This window comes from Tamandua tetradactyla, chromosome 4 (assembly GCF_023851605.1).
Source record: "Tamandua tetradactyla isolate mTamTet1 chromosome 4, mTamTet1.pri, whole genome shotgun sequence".
NCBI classification, from domain to species: domain Eukaryota; kingdom Metazoa; phylum Chordata; class Mammalia; order Pilosa; family Myrmecophagidae; genus Tamandua; species Tamandua tetradactyla.
In genome coordinates, this window is record NC_135330.1 from 71696416 (window position 1) to 71709936 (window position 13521).

A 13521-nucleotide genomic window follows, 5' to 3' on the forward strand; every position below is an offset into this window, starting at 1 on the left:
CACTGGGTGGGGCCTCCATTTTCCTTTTTAGAGCCGTCCCCAGCCGGCATCTGACCTGTGCTCAGGAACTCAGTTCTTACCAGCTATGCCGGTTTGAATCTGTGGTGGGCCCCAGAAAAGCCATGTCCTTTAAACCTCATTCCATATTGCTGGCCGGGAGCTCTTTGATCGTTCCCATGGAGATGTGACCCACCCAATTGTGGGTGGTAACTTTTGATTAGATAATTTTCATGGAGGTGTATCTCCAGCCATTCAAGGTGGGGCTACTTACTGGAGCCCTTTAAGAGGGAACCATTTTGGAAAGAGCTACAGAGCCCACAAAGCCAGAGACTTTTGGAGATGCAGAAGGAAAACACCTCCAGAGTTGCTTCATGAGCCGAGAAGCCTGGGGAGAAAGCTAGCAGACATTGCTATGTTCACCCTGTGCCTTTTCAGTTGAGAGAGGAAGCCTGAACATCATCGGCCATTTTGAACCGAGGTATCTGTTCCTGGATACCTTAGATCGGACATTTCTATAGACTTGCTTTAATTTGGATATTGTTATGGCCTTAGAACTGTAAACTTACAACTTAATAAATTCCCCCTTACAAAAGCCATTCTGTTTCTTATTTATTGCATTCCAGTGGCTAGCAAACTAGAACACCAGCCTAGCCCTAGCTCTCTGAGATGACATCTGCAGAGTGGGCCTCAGTGCCTCCAAAGTTCGCGATGGTGCCACATCCTGCCAGGTGCTGCCCGCATGGGGCCCGTCCCACAGAGGGGGCCAGTTGTGCTGGTTGCTGCTGCCTCCTGGGACTATCGGGCCATGAGACAGCCCTGGTGTGTGGTCCTTGTCTTAGTTTGCTGAGGCTGTTGTAGCACACTACACAGACTGGTTGGCTGAAACAATAGGAGTTGATTGGCTCACAGTTTTGGAGGCTTAGAAGTCCAAACTCAAGGGGTTGGTGGGGCCGGGGCTTTTCTGAAGTCTGTTGCATTCTGGGGTTGGCTTGCTGGCAGTCCAAAACTCCATCTCTGCCTCCACCACATGGCTGTCTCTCTCCCCACTGGCTGTGTCCCTGTTTTCTCTACTTAGAAAGACTTGGGGTCATATTGGATTAAGGCCAACCCTGATTTAGTTTCACTTCACCTTAAGTTAGGCTCTTTGAAGATCTATTTGCAAAGGCATTTACATCCTCAAGACTGGAGACTGGGACTGAAACATGGCTTCATTAAGGACATGATTCAATCCATCACAGCGGACTCCCCTGTGGGCAGACGTCCTGCCTCTGCCTGGACTGCATGGCGCTCCAATACCGTGTGGCCACGGGCTCCTCAGGTTTCCCCAGGAAAAGCCTTTTCTGTTGTCTCCTCAGGCACAAGCTCTCAAAGGCCAGGCTAAAGGCTAATCTGAGGACCAGCACAAGTAGATCTCTGAGCTGTCCCTCCTCCTTTCCCTCTCCAGGAATTTCTCATCACTCTTGGGCTGAGATCAGCCAGCTGCCTTTTCCCCTGAGATGAGTTCTTTCTTAAAAGACACTGTGGTCCTGTATGCCACTGTACTCGTGGGGTCCCAGTCTCCAGACAGGTGTGAGAGCAAACAACCCGCCATGCATTAAGTGCTACTATCCTCACATTATGGATGGGGAAACTGAGGCCCTGAAGGTCAAATGGCTTGCCTGAGGTTGCAGAATCTCCAGAGCCTGACAACCAGTCGGTCCTGTGCTGCCCCCGTGACACTGTGCTACACATCACTGCTTGGCTGTGCCAGGAGCTCGTATTCAAGGTGGGCATCTTGGCTGCCCCACACTGGGGACCTCACATGGCTGCTCCAAGGCAGCACTGCCCTGGGAGGCCCTGCATTGGAGTCACCCCTGGAGCTTTGAGAAACACAAATGCAAGAACCCAAACCCAGGAGATTCTGATTCACTAAATCTGGGTGGGCCCAGGCATGGGAGCTCCACCACTGCTGTGCCGGGTTTTATGGCAACTGGCAGAGGAAGCTGGGAGGGTGTGACGGAAGGGACAGAAAGGGGCTGAGTGTGGGCCATGGGATGGGGGTGGGAGGGTCTCACAAAACTCCCTTGAGAGCTATTTTAGTTTCCCGGGTGCTAAATCAAATATGACACAACAGGTTGGCTAAAACAACAGGAATTTAATTTATTGGCTCCCAGATTTGAGGCTGGGAGAATTCCAAAACTGAGGCATCAGTAAAGCGATGCTTCCTCCCCAAAGACTGGGGTGCTCTGGGGCTGGCTGCCGGTGACCCTTGGGGCACCTCGGTTTTTCTGTCACATGACGATATTCTCTCCTTTGTCTTCCAGCTTCTGGCTTCCGGCTCCTCGTGTCTTCTTTCTCTGTGACCTTCTCTAAAAGGACCCAGTAATAGGACTAAGACCCATCCTGATTCAGCTGGGTCAATCTTAATTGAAGTCACCTCATCAGGAAGGTTCACATCCAAAAGAATGGATTACAATTAAGAACATGTTTTTTTCCTTCTCGACCAAAAGGGCGAAGAGTGAAATGAGACAAAGCGTCAATGGCTGGGAGATTCCAAACAGAGTGGAGAGGTTATCCTGGAGGTTATTCTTATGCATTGAGTAGATATCACCTTGTTCTTCAAGATGTAATGGAGAGCCTGGAGGGAACTGCCTGAAAATTTAGAGCTGTGCTCCAGTAGTCATGTTTCTTGAGGATGATTGAATAATGAGAGAGCTTTCACAATGTGACTGTGTGATTGTGAAAACCTTGTGTCTGATGCTCCTTTTATCTACCTTGTCAACAAATGAGTAGAACATATGGAATAAAAATAAATAATAGGGGAACAAATGTTAAAATAAACTTAGTTTGAAATGCTAGTGATCAGTGAAAGCGAGGGGTAAGGGGTATGATATGTATAATCTTTTTTTTTCTGTTTTCGTTTTATTTCTTTTTCTGTTGTCTTTTTTATTTCTTTAACTGAATTGATTCAAATGTTCTAAGAAATGATCATGAGGATGAATATGCAACCATGTGATGATATTTTGAATTACTGATTACATATGTAGAATGTAATGATCATATGTTGAGAACGTTTTTGTTCATTTGTTTTTAAGTTTAATTAATAAATATATATAAAAAAAAGAAAAACATGTTTTTCTGGGGTACATACAGCTTCAAACCCCCACAAGGGATGTATCAGTCAGGGCTGTCCAGAGAAACAGAACTTGCAAGATATATATATATATATATATATATATATACATATATGTAAATATTTTGAGACATTATAGAAATTGTCTCATGCTACTGTGGGGATTGATGTGTTCAAATTCTGTGGGGCAGTCTGCAAGCTGGAAACTCTGGTGAAGGTTTTGACAAATTTCCCAGAGAAGGTGGCTGGCTGAATTAGAGATGGAAATTCTCCCTTCTGACTGCTGAAATCCTCCCTTTAAGGTCTTCAACTGATTGTATGAGAGTTCTATCTTTGCTGAAGGCAATCTTCTTTGTTGATTGCAGATGCAATCAGTCATAGATGCAATCAACTGACTGATGACTTAAATCCATGAAATATCCTCACAGTAATGACTGGGCCAGTCCTTTCTTGACCAAACAACGAGCCGCCATCACCCGGCCAAGTTGGAACATGAACTTAACTCTCACAAAGGGTCAGGGGCTGCTGGGCAGGATGGGAGGGCAATGTGGGCAGGTGCCGGTCAAGGGCCTCCAATTTGAGCAAAGCAGCCGCTGTGGGGTCTGGATTATGATTTGGGGCCTCTCCTCAGCATCCAAATCACCACAAACCTTTGCTGGGGTTCAGAATTTGATTTCCCCATAAGAATTATGCAGTGGTTTGGTCCTCAGCCTGGACCCGGAGACCCGTTTAACACCTAATTAGACAAAGTGCATGGTGAGTCATTGTGAGACCTTGGGTCCAGTCCCCACCCCCACCCCACGAAGCCTTTCCTTGGGGCTCAGAACTTCAGGTGGTGAGAACTGGGGGGACATCCCTTCTGGTCCTCCTGGGGTCCCTCAAGACTGAGAGGTGCTCAAGCATGTCAGATGGAGGATGGGTGGTCTGGGGCAAGCAGTGGAGGGCGTCTATACTTTTATAAGCTGGGGTGACAAAGTCAGTGTTTTCAGTGGGAAGGGGTACAAGATTTGGAGGCGGGGGAAGAGGGAGGAGCCGATGAGATGTGTGTGAGGAGGGATCAGGAAAGGGACAGTTCTGCAGGCACAGCCCTCCCCATCTGCTGCTCGCTGCCCTGCCCTGGCACCAATGCCATCTAGGGTTGTGGCATGGGCCAGAGAAGATTAGTAGAGAGGGGAGAGGTACAGCTAGATGGTGTTAGGTCTGAAGCTGGGGCCAAACCAAATGGCCAATGTATTAGATTCAGTTGTCAACTTGGCCAGGTGAGCATACCTAGTCTTGTTGCTGTGGACATAAGCCAATGGTACGTGAACCTCATCTGTTGCCAATTACGTCTGCAGTCAGCTAGGAGGCGTGTCTGCTGCAATGAGTGACGTTTGACTTAATTGGCTGGTGCTTAAATGAGAGAGCGCAATGTAGCACAGCCTAAGCAGCTCGGCATTCCTCATCTCAGCACTCGCAGCTCAGCCCAGGCCTTTGGAGATGCAGAAAGAAGTCACCCCGGGGAAAGTTGTTGGAACCCAGGGGCCTGGAGAGAAGACCAGCAGAGACCATCTTGTGCCTTCCATGTAAGAAAGAACCTCAGTGGAAAGTTAGCTGCCTTTCCTCTGAAGAACCAGCAAAATAAATCCCCTTTTATTCAAAGCCAATCCGTCTCCGGTGTGTTGCATTCCGGCAGCTAGCAAACTAGAGCAGCCAAACTTAGAGCCCTGGGACCCTTTTTCCTCTCCTAGAGCTGAACTATTACTGGACACCCCATTCGGCCCCAGACACTCTCATTTGCCCTGACCTCAAGTCCAGCTAGGGCAAGGATGGGCTGGGTGGAGGGAGCAGCTGGTGGGGTGGCCCAGCAGTTGCCTGGGGAGTCCTTAGTTTGCCAAACCCCTTACTCTCCACTTAACAAAAGAGGATAGAGGCAAACTAGGGCCAGCCTGCTCTGAATAGGGTGCACAGAGTTCCCAGGTGAACCTTCCCTCTCCAGGAAGTGTTGAGCCCAGGGGTCAAAGTGGGTGGGTCCTGCCAGGCTTCCAAGAAAAGGCAGCTCTGGGGAGTGGTAGGGGCTGTGGGGCTTCCTGGATGGCTGATAACCGGTGCTGGCTCCCCAGGGGACAAGGAGACTCCCAACACTGGGGTGGAATGAGGTGTGAGGGTGAGAAGGGCCCCAGAAAGGCAATTCCAAGACCTGTATTTTGCATACCAGTCTTGAGAGTCATCGAGTCCTGGGACATCCATTCCTTCCGGGAGGAAGTTAAGGATCCTGTGTGTGATGTTAAGTCTCTCTGGCAATGTGGGACCCAAATCCCAGGGATGAGTCAGACCCGGCGTCAAAGGATTGAGAAGACCTTCTGGACCAAAAGGGGGAAGAGAGAAATGAAACAAAATCACAGTGGCTGAGAGATTTCAAACAGAGTCAAGAGGTTATCTTGGAGGTTATTCTTACATATTATATAGATATCCTTTTTCAGTTTATGGTGTATTGGAGTGGCTCGAGGGAAGTCCCTGAAACTGTTGAGGTGTGTTCCAGTAGCCTTGATTCTTGAAGATGATTATGTAACTATATAGCTTTTACAGTGTGACCATATGTTCTAGTTTGCTAGCTGCTAAATGCAATGTACCAGAAGCAAAATGGCTTCAAAAAGGGAAATTTAATAAGTTGCTACTTTACAGTTCTGAAGCTGAGAAAATGTCCCAATTAAAGCAAGTCTATAGAAATGTTCAATCAAAGGCATCCAGGGAAAGACACCTTGGTTCAAGAAAGCCGATGAAGTTCAGGGTCTCTCTCCCAAGTGAGAAGGCACAAGGCGAACACAGTCCGAGTTTCTCTCTCATCTGGAAGGGCACGTGGCAAACACGGCATCATCTGCTAGCTTTCTCTCCTGGCTTCCTGTTTCATGAAGCTCCCCAGGAGGTGTTTTCCTTCTTCACCTTCAAAGGTCTTGCTGATGGATTCTCTGCTTCTTGTGGCTATGTCATTCTGCTCTGCTCTCTCTGAATCTCCCTTATTCTCCAAAATGTTTCCTCTTTTAAAGGATTCCAGTAAACTAATCAAGACCCACCTGGAATGGATGGAGTCACGTCTCTAACTAATCAGGTTTAATACCCACTCTTGATTGTGTCACATTTCCATGGAGATAATCTTAAATTCCCAACATACAGTACTGAATGGGGATTAGAAGAAACCATTGCTCTCATATAAATCCTTTCGAACCAGCACACCATATGATTGTGAAAGCCTTGTGACTGACATTCCCTTTAGCCAGGGTATGGACAGATGATTAAAAAATAAGGACAAAAAGTAAATAAATAATAGGGCGGGAGATAAGGGGCAAAACAAAAATCAGGGAGATTGCAACAGTAGTGGCCAGTGAGAGGGCGGGTAAGGGGTATGGGAAATATGAGTTTTTTCTTTTTATTTCTTTTTCTGGAGTGATACAAATGTTCTGAAAATGACCATGGTGATCACTGTACAACTATGCAATGATATTGTGAGCCATCGATTATATACTTTGGATGGTCTATATGGTACGGGAAGATATCTCAACAACAAAAAAGAACTCTGTGCGTGGGAGGGGAGGCTCTTTGGGAAGCCCTTGTCACCCAGTTACTGTCAGGGTGCAGGGAAGACCTCTTACTCAGAACTTATCAGCGACTGTGACACAGGAAGGGAAGCTTCTTGAACTCATTTCTCAGGGATTCACATCACTGTCTCCTTTTCGTGGATTTAATCTTTACAAGCTCAGAATGCTTCATTCAGTGAAGTTATTCCGATAAAATTCCTCATTAAAGCCATATCCCAGAGAGATGGGGGGAGGGGGGCTGGTGCTTCCCTAGACCTCAGACCCAGGGGCCTTGGGATCCCAGGCACCTGGCAGACTCCAGGAGGACCTACCTCCAGAAGGAGGGAGACCTTGCCTAGGAGTCCAGAGACACGGGCTGCAGTCCTTGCCACCAGGCACCAGCCATGGCACTCTGGGGACCCCAGACAAGTGACTCCATTTCTTCCTCTGTGAATACAGAGGCAACACCTCTGTCCACCCTCTGTCATGGGGCTTTGCTGTGACACTGTCGAAAGCCATTCAGAAGGCACCGCTCTGCTCCCCTCACTGTCGTGGCTGGAAGGGCAGATGGGGACCAGGGCAGGGCGGCAACTGTGGAGGAAGCAGAGACACCAGCTCAGGTGTGGGCAGGAGTTCACCTGGCAGTCTCGGCCTGAGACCGGGCTCAGGGTGTGCTCCCCGGTGTCTTGCCAGGAATGGCCTGGGCAGCCCTGGGCACCTGCCTGAGGTGGCTTCAGGGGCTTTGGGGACAGCTGGGCTTTTCTGCTGGGCCTTTCAGAGTCAGCCCAGTACATGAGTCTCTTGAATTCCTCACTTCAGTGGGCTAAGCTAACTCGCCTGCTCCACCCAGTGCTGGTGGGAGACCCAGGCTTAATTCTAAGGGAAACAGTGAAATGTGACCTGCCTGGGTCCGGGATTGTCAGCTGGGCAGGAGGCCTGGAAGAGGGGAAACTTCAACACAGGAGGAAGTGGTGGGATGGAAAAGGTCCCTTAAGAAATCGAAAAGAAGTAGGTGGCAGACTGGGAGCTGAACGTGGCGGTTAGAGTGACCTGCCAAAAGAATGCAAACTAAAAGGTTTGTTGGTCCCAGGAGAGGAGCTGTGGACGTGCAGTTTCTTTGCAGCCTGTTCTGCCCCTCCCACCCCACGTCCTTACCTGTCAAAGGCACAAGGAACCAGGAGTACAGCCTGTTCACGCCCCCAGGCCAGGGCAGCACCGGACCTCAGACCCTTCAAAGACATCTCTGTGTTCTACAACTCATGCACACTTGCAGGAAAAGCAGCAAGCAATAAGACGTGTACAAAAAAAAGGAAAGTCCTCTTCCCTCTCCTGCGTTGGTCCACAGCCCCTTTCGAAGGCAGGCCCAGTAAACTAACTTCTAGCTCAGCTCAGGAAAGCCAGGTGTGTGGTTTACATGTCATTCTACCTGTGGGTGTGCATTGACATGCATTTCCTCATGACAGTCCCGAGTCTAACCCCAGGCATGTGAAATAACAAGCTTCGTGCTTGATTTTCCACGCATGTGGGCATCAGAGACTGAGACAGCCCAGAGCAATGAGTGATCTGAAGCCACCTCGCTTCAGGGTGGGTTGCACTGTTTTACATTTGTGCTTGCTGCGGTATTCTCTTTCTGGGTATGCCTGGTTTGGACTGGAATTAAAATTGAGTTTGGATTAACTGAGCCCAAACCAGTGAGCAGAGGTGAGCAGGTGACCTTAACCCAGAGGGCTCAGTGGGCATGCGGGTGTGGTGTGGGGACTTTGCAGCATGAAAATGATTTCAAAGGCAAAAGGACAAGCTCTCACCCTCTATCTCCCCTCCCTCCATCTCTACTTCCCACTAAAAATTCCTTCCTTTGGGTTAGCAAGAACCAGTTTCAGTTCAGTTCTGGCACGTGCTGTACAACCCCGAGGAAGACATGGGTGCTGGGCATTCTCCATTTGCTCCTCCGGCTCCTGCCTCCCTTCTCCTCGGCCTTGCTCCGTGCCCTGGGAGGCTGCAATGCTACTCCGCGAGCTCCTTCACCCTCTGGCTTCCAGCTGGTCCAGCCAGCAGACGAAGCCCTGACCCCCTTGCAGCTGGGCGGGGGGTTGGCAGCAGGTGCTCCTCCACTGAAGGCCGCTGCTCCTCTCGGCAGCCTCTCCTCCTGCTGCCAGCGCGTGTCACAGCCCAGCAGGCGGCCCTCGCCTCGCCCCTCGGCCCCAGCACAGCCACAGCAGCCTGCCTCCTTGTTGGTTCCCTCCATCTGCCCACACCTCTAAATGGTCTTTTCACCACGCCCCCTTCAGTGCCTGCTTTGCCTGGTTCTCCCCTTCCTGCCGGGACGGACCACAACAAGACTTCACGTTCTGAGCTTCCATTTAGGTGTCTTGACGTTGGGGATGGTCACAGCATCTCCCCTCCTGCCTCTCGAAGGAGTGAGAATTAAATGCGGGACGTGATGTTGGGTGCATCTTACAGGAAGCTCTTCTCTTGGGGACAGGATGGGCCCTGGGTCAACTCCGGAGTGAGCCGGCCTGAGTGAGGCTGGAGAGCCATGCAGCCGAGGAGAGCAGGAGGGGCCGGCAAGAGCCCCGTTGATGATGGCACCCCTTACCGTGTTTCCCAGGCTGCCGGTTCCTAAGCACGCTGTCCTGGGCCTCTGCTCAGCTGAGCCGCCAGGAGTGCTGCTCTGGGATGCGGGCAGGCAGGTCCTGGCTGTGCTCCCGCCAGGCCAGGAGGGCCTGGGGTGCCATTCTGTTGGGAGCCCCAGATTGCTGCCCTCTGAACTTGTTCCCAGGGCACGAGAGAGTAATGCACCCCTCTTCCCCCGACCAAAGATGTCTCCACCGTAATCCCCAGGCCTGTGAATAGGGTCCCTTACTCAGCAATAGGGACTTTGCAAAGGTGGTCAAGTTAAGGATTTGGAGATGAGATTGACCTGGATTGTTCAGATGGGTGCAATGTAATTACAAGAGTCCTTTGAGGAGGGAGGCAGAGGGGCTGGAGAATGGTAGGTGATGTGACAATGGAAGCAGGGCTTGGCGTGATGTGAGCCAGGGGCCATGAGTTGAGGGACGCAGGCAGCCTCCAGAAGCTGAGGGTGGCGAGTGCACAGATGCACCCCTGGAACTCCCAGGAGGAACCAGCCCTGAGGACTCCTTGACTTTAGCCCAGCAAGACTGATTCTAGATTTCTGACCTCCATAATTGTAAGATACTGACTTTGGGTTGTTTTAAGCCACGAACTATGTGGTGTGTTATAGCAGCAAGAGGAAACTAATACCCAGGGCAAGGTAAAATCCCCTCAGAAATGGGGATTATTATAAATCCTGGCCTTTGCTCCAGCTATAACAACCCCTGTTCTAGGAACCATCACTCATTGAGGACCTGACTGTAACTTCCCCGTGCCTCAGTTTCCTCATTTTGGCCTAGCAGGCACTGGGTCTCAAATTCAAGGGTTGTCAGAGGCCAGAGTAATGTAGTAAACTGACCTAGTGAGTGGGAGGGTGTAAGGCATTGGGGAGGGATGGGGCCTGTGGCAAAGTGGAGAATAGGTGTTTTGTTTAAAGATGTTCAACTTAAAGTCACACCAACAGCAGCAAATCCAGGCAAACAGGACCTCTCTCCAGGCTGTCTGCAGCTTGCAGGCTGGGAGTTTGGGGCTCCTGATTTCCCTTCTGAATTCTGGCTGGCTCCAAAGGGATGTGATCCATGGGGTAGAGAATGGCACTGGGCGTGGATGAAGGTTTCTGGCCTGAGCTGCCACATGGAGTGGCCCTCCTCACCCCCACCACAGACTGCCATCACTTGATGGTTAGTTAGAACCTCTGGGTTTTCTAAAAGCTTCAAAGGCGAGTCTGATGCACAGCCAAGTGAAAACCACTGGACTTGGCGGCCAGTCAGCCCTGCCTACCTCCCTCAGCCTTGCCCACCTGCACAACACCCTCAGAGCAGACCCTGGGAACACTGTCCCATTAGTCCTGGGGCACAGCCCCTCTAGCCGCTGTGCAGAAATACCAAGAATAATCAAGCTTTACCCAATCCAAACCATGGGTGGAGGAGTGTGGGATTCAGAGAAAAAGGACTTGCGTTGGGGTCTCCAGAGAAACAGAACCAACAGGACATATATATATATATGTTGCGTCCTATGAAACAGAGCTCTAAGGATATCAAGGAATGATGAGAAAGAGAGACTGAAAGAAAGAAAGAGACAAACAGATGGGATCAGGGGGTCTGAAGCTTAACTTTAACAAGCAACAGACAACTTTACTCTAAACCAGCTCCTGCTTATAGACTGCAGGGTAACAAAAGGCATGCCTGCATTTCCTGAGGAAACAAAGTACTTAACTTTCTTCATACTTAACTAACCATTTCGGGGTAAACTAGCATTCTGTTCCTCCCAGACTGTTCCAAACAAAGCAAGTAATAATCTCCTCAGTTTTTTGCCCACCCAGGGATGCCAGCTCCTCCCAACAAATTCTGCAGGTCTTGTTTTAACCCTTTGGCTCCTACATATATATATATATATATATATAGTCAGGCGACCATGGGCATTGGTCAGTCCAAATTGCACAGGGCAGGCCACGAGTTGGAAACCCCAATGAAGATGAAGTTGGATTCTCCAGGGGAAGCTGGCCAGCTGCAGTAGAGGCTGGAGTTCTTGCTGACTTCTGAGATCTTTGGTTCTGGCTTTAAGTTCTCCAACTACTTGGATAAGGAGACTCCTCTCATTGCTGAGGGCAATCTCCTTTGTTGATTGTAGATACAATTCAGCTGTAGATGCAATTAACTGACTATAGATGCTAATTCATCTACGAAATGCCAAACAACTGGTTGCCATAACCTAGTCTGCTTGACAAGTGAAATGATCACAGACACTGTACCAGAAAATAAAGAGAACACACATGTCGTGGTGAAGATCATGCCCTTTGGGATCAGAATTGGGTTTGAATTTTCACGTCCCCACTTACCAGCTGTGTGACCTTGTCAACATACTTAACCTCGCTGAGATTTAGTTTCCTCATTTTAAAAATGGGGCCAATAGTACTTTCCTCACCTTGTTGCTGGGGGAACTAAATCAGATAATGCACGCAAAGGAAGGTTCCTGGTCCACAATGAGGGCTCTGTAAATGCCAAATAGAGCAGTTAAAGCTCAGACCTTGGAAACAGAAGATTTGGATTAAACTTCTATTTAGCGGTTGTGTGGCCTTGGACATGTGTCATGGATTGAAAATTCTAAACCCCAATACCTATGATTGTGACCTTATTTGGAAATAGGATGTTTGCAGATGTAATCAAATTAACAGGAGATCCTACTGAATTAGGGTAGGCCCCAATCCAAACAGAGATGGGCAGGGAGACAGGAGAATGCCATGTGAAAAGACACACAAAAGTGCAAACTCCATAGACAGAGGAGAAAGAGGTTGAAATGCTACCTCCATAAGCCAGTAATGCCAAGGATGATGAGCAACCACCAGAAGCTACGAAGACAAGGAAGGATCCTTTCCTAGAGACTTCAGAGGAACATGGCCCTCCTGACACCTTGATTTCAGAATTTTAGTCTCTAGAACTATGAGATGATAAATGTCTGTTGTTTTAAACCCATAAGTTTGTGGTAAGTTGCTATAACAGTCCTGAGAAATGAACACAGCAAGTTACTTCACATTTCCGTGCACAGTTTTCTTCTGTGCAAAATGGGTTCAGTCTTGCTGCCTGCTCCAGAGGGCTGCTGGGAGGCGGAAGTGGGGCAGTGCATGCAAAGGACCCGGCAGTGCCCACCTGGGCAAGGGCGCCATGCACTTTCCTTATTTATTAGATCCTCCCTGACGTGGTGAGCATGTGTCCTCTAGCGGGTGGGGCCCTGGAGTCTGTTTCTGGGAATGCAGCATGGAAAAGCCAGAGCCTCCTTCCTGGTTTGCAGGAGAGGCTGGTCATATTCTCCCCACACCTGTCTGCCCAGTTCCTTTCACCAACTTCCCCAAACTGGCTCTACCACTGTTCTTTTTTATTTATTTTTTTAATTGAAGTAAAATTCCCGTAACACGTAATTACCCATTTTAAGGTCTACCACCCAGTGGCCTTTAGGACAGCCGCAATGCTGCGCACCCCTCAGCTCTGTCTAGCTCTTCAGTTTATCCTGGAATCAAACCCCTGGTCCTATTCTGTCCCCAGCCCGTGGGGACAGCGACGCGGGGCTCCCTTTTGCTGGGAGGCGCCTGCACCTGCCCTTCAGCCGGGAAGCAGCTCTGGGCATGGAGGAGAGGACAGGGGCGCTGCCCGGGCCCGCGAGTGGCGTGTGCGCGTGCCCGCGGTCGGGGTGAGTCACCTCCCACAGCGTGGGGTCACCCCCACACCACAGAGGCCCTGTGTGCCGCTTTTGTGCGAGGGATTTCTTCCCACTCAGTGACTCAGACGCTCCGGTCACGCGGCCACGTGATTCCCGGACCTCCGGCCACCCCTGGGAGGAAGGGTGAGGATGGCTGCGCTGGCCAGGAAGGGGGGCGCCGAGAGGACCGGAAACCGGGATCATCGGCCGGGAGACAGCCTCGGGGGCTCTGGTTTGGTGATAACAGAGACACCCACCCCCACCCCCCACCCAGTGAGGGCCACTGCTGGTGGGCCTGGGGTCCCACCGTGGCCGCCCCATCCCACCCCCCACCCCCAAATAATGGGTTCTGTTACCAACTTTGCTATTAGCTCACTCCATCTGAGTCATTTGTCACTCGACATTTAAAAATGTGATGATAATTGGGCTGATTTGTTGAGAGGATGAAGGGCCGGAGGCAATGTGAAAACAACTGCAAAATGGCAAGCTCTTTGCTAAGGTGAGGGGCATGCTGGCTTGAGGCCTCAGCTCATTCAACCCCAAGGTGGT

The 13521-nt window shown here is 50.1% G+C and overlaps 1 long non-coding RNA gene across 5 annotated transcripts; it reads right to left on the minus strand.

The window, feature by feature from the left end:
- Nucleotides 1-376: 376 nt before the first annotated feature.
- Nucleotides 377-13268, minus strand: LOC143681059 (uncharacterized). 5 transcript variants are annotated; one of them, XR_013174344.1, is made up of 4 exons: nt 11704-13268; nt 5307-7257; nt 4382-4637; nt 377-3848 (listed from the first exon to the last, which is right to left on the minus strand). It is a non-coding gene; the product is annotated as an uncharacterized LOC143681059 (long non-coding RNA). The 5 variants fall into 5 exon arrangements; XR_013174346.1 differs by lacking the exon at nt 4382-4637 and having other exon boundaries at nt 378-3848; nt 11704-13267; XR_013174343.1 differs by lacking the exon at nt 377-3848 and having other exon boundaries at nt 3856-4583; nt 11704-13267.
- Between the last annotated feature and the right edge of the window lie 253 nt (nt 13269-13521).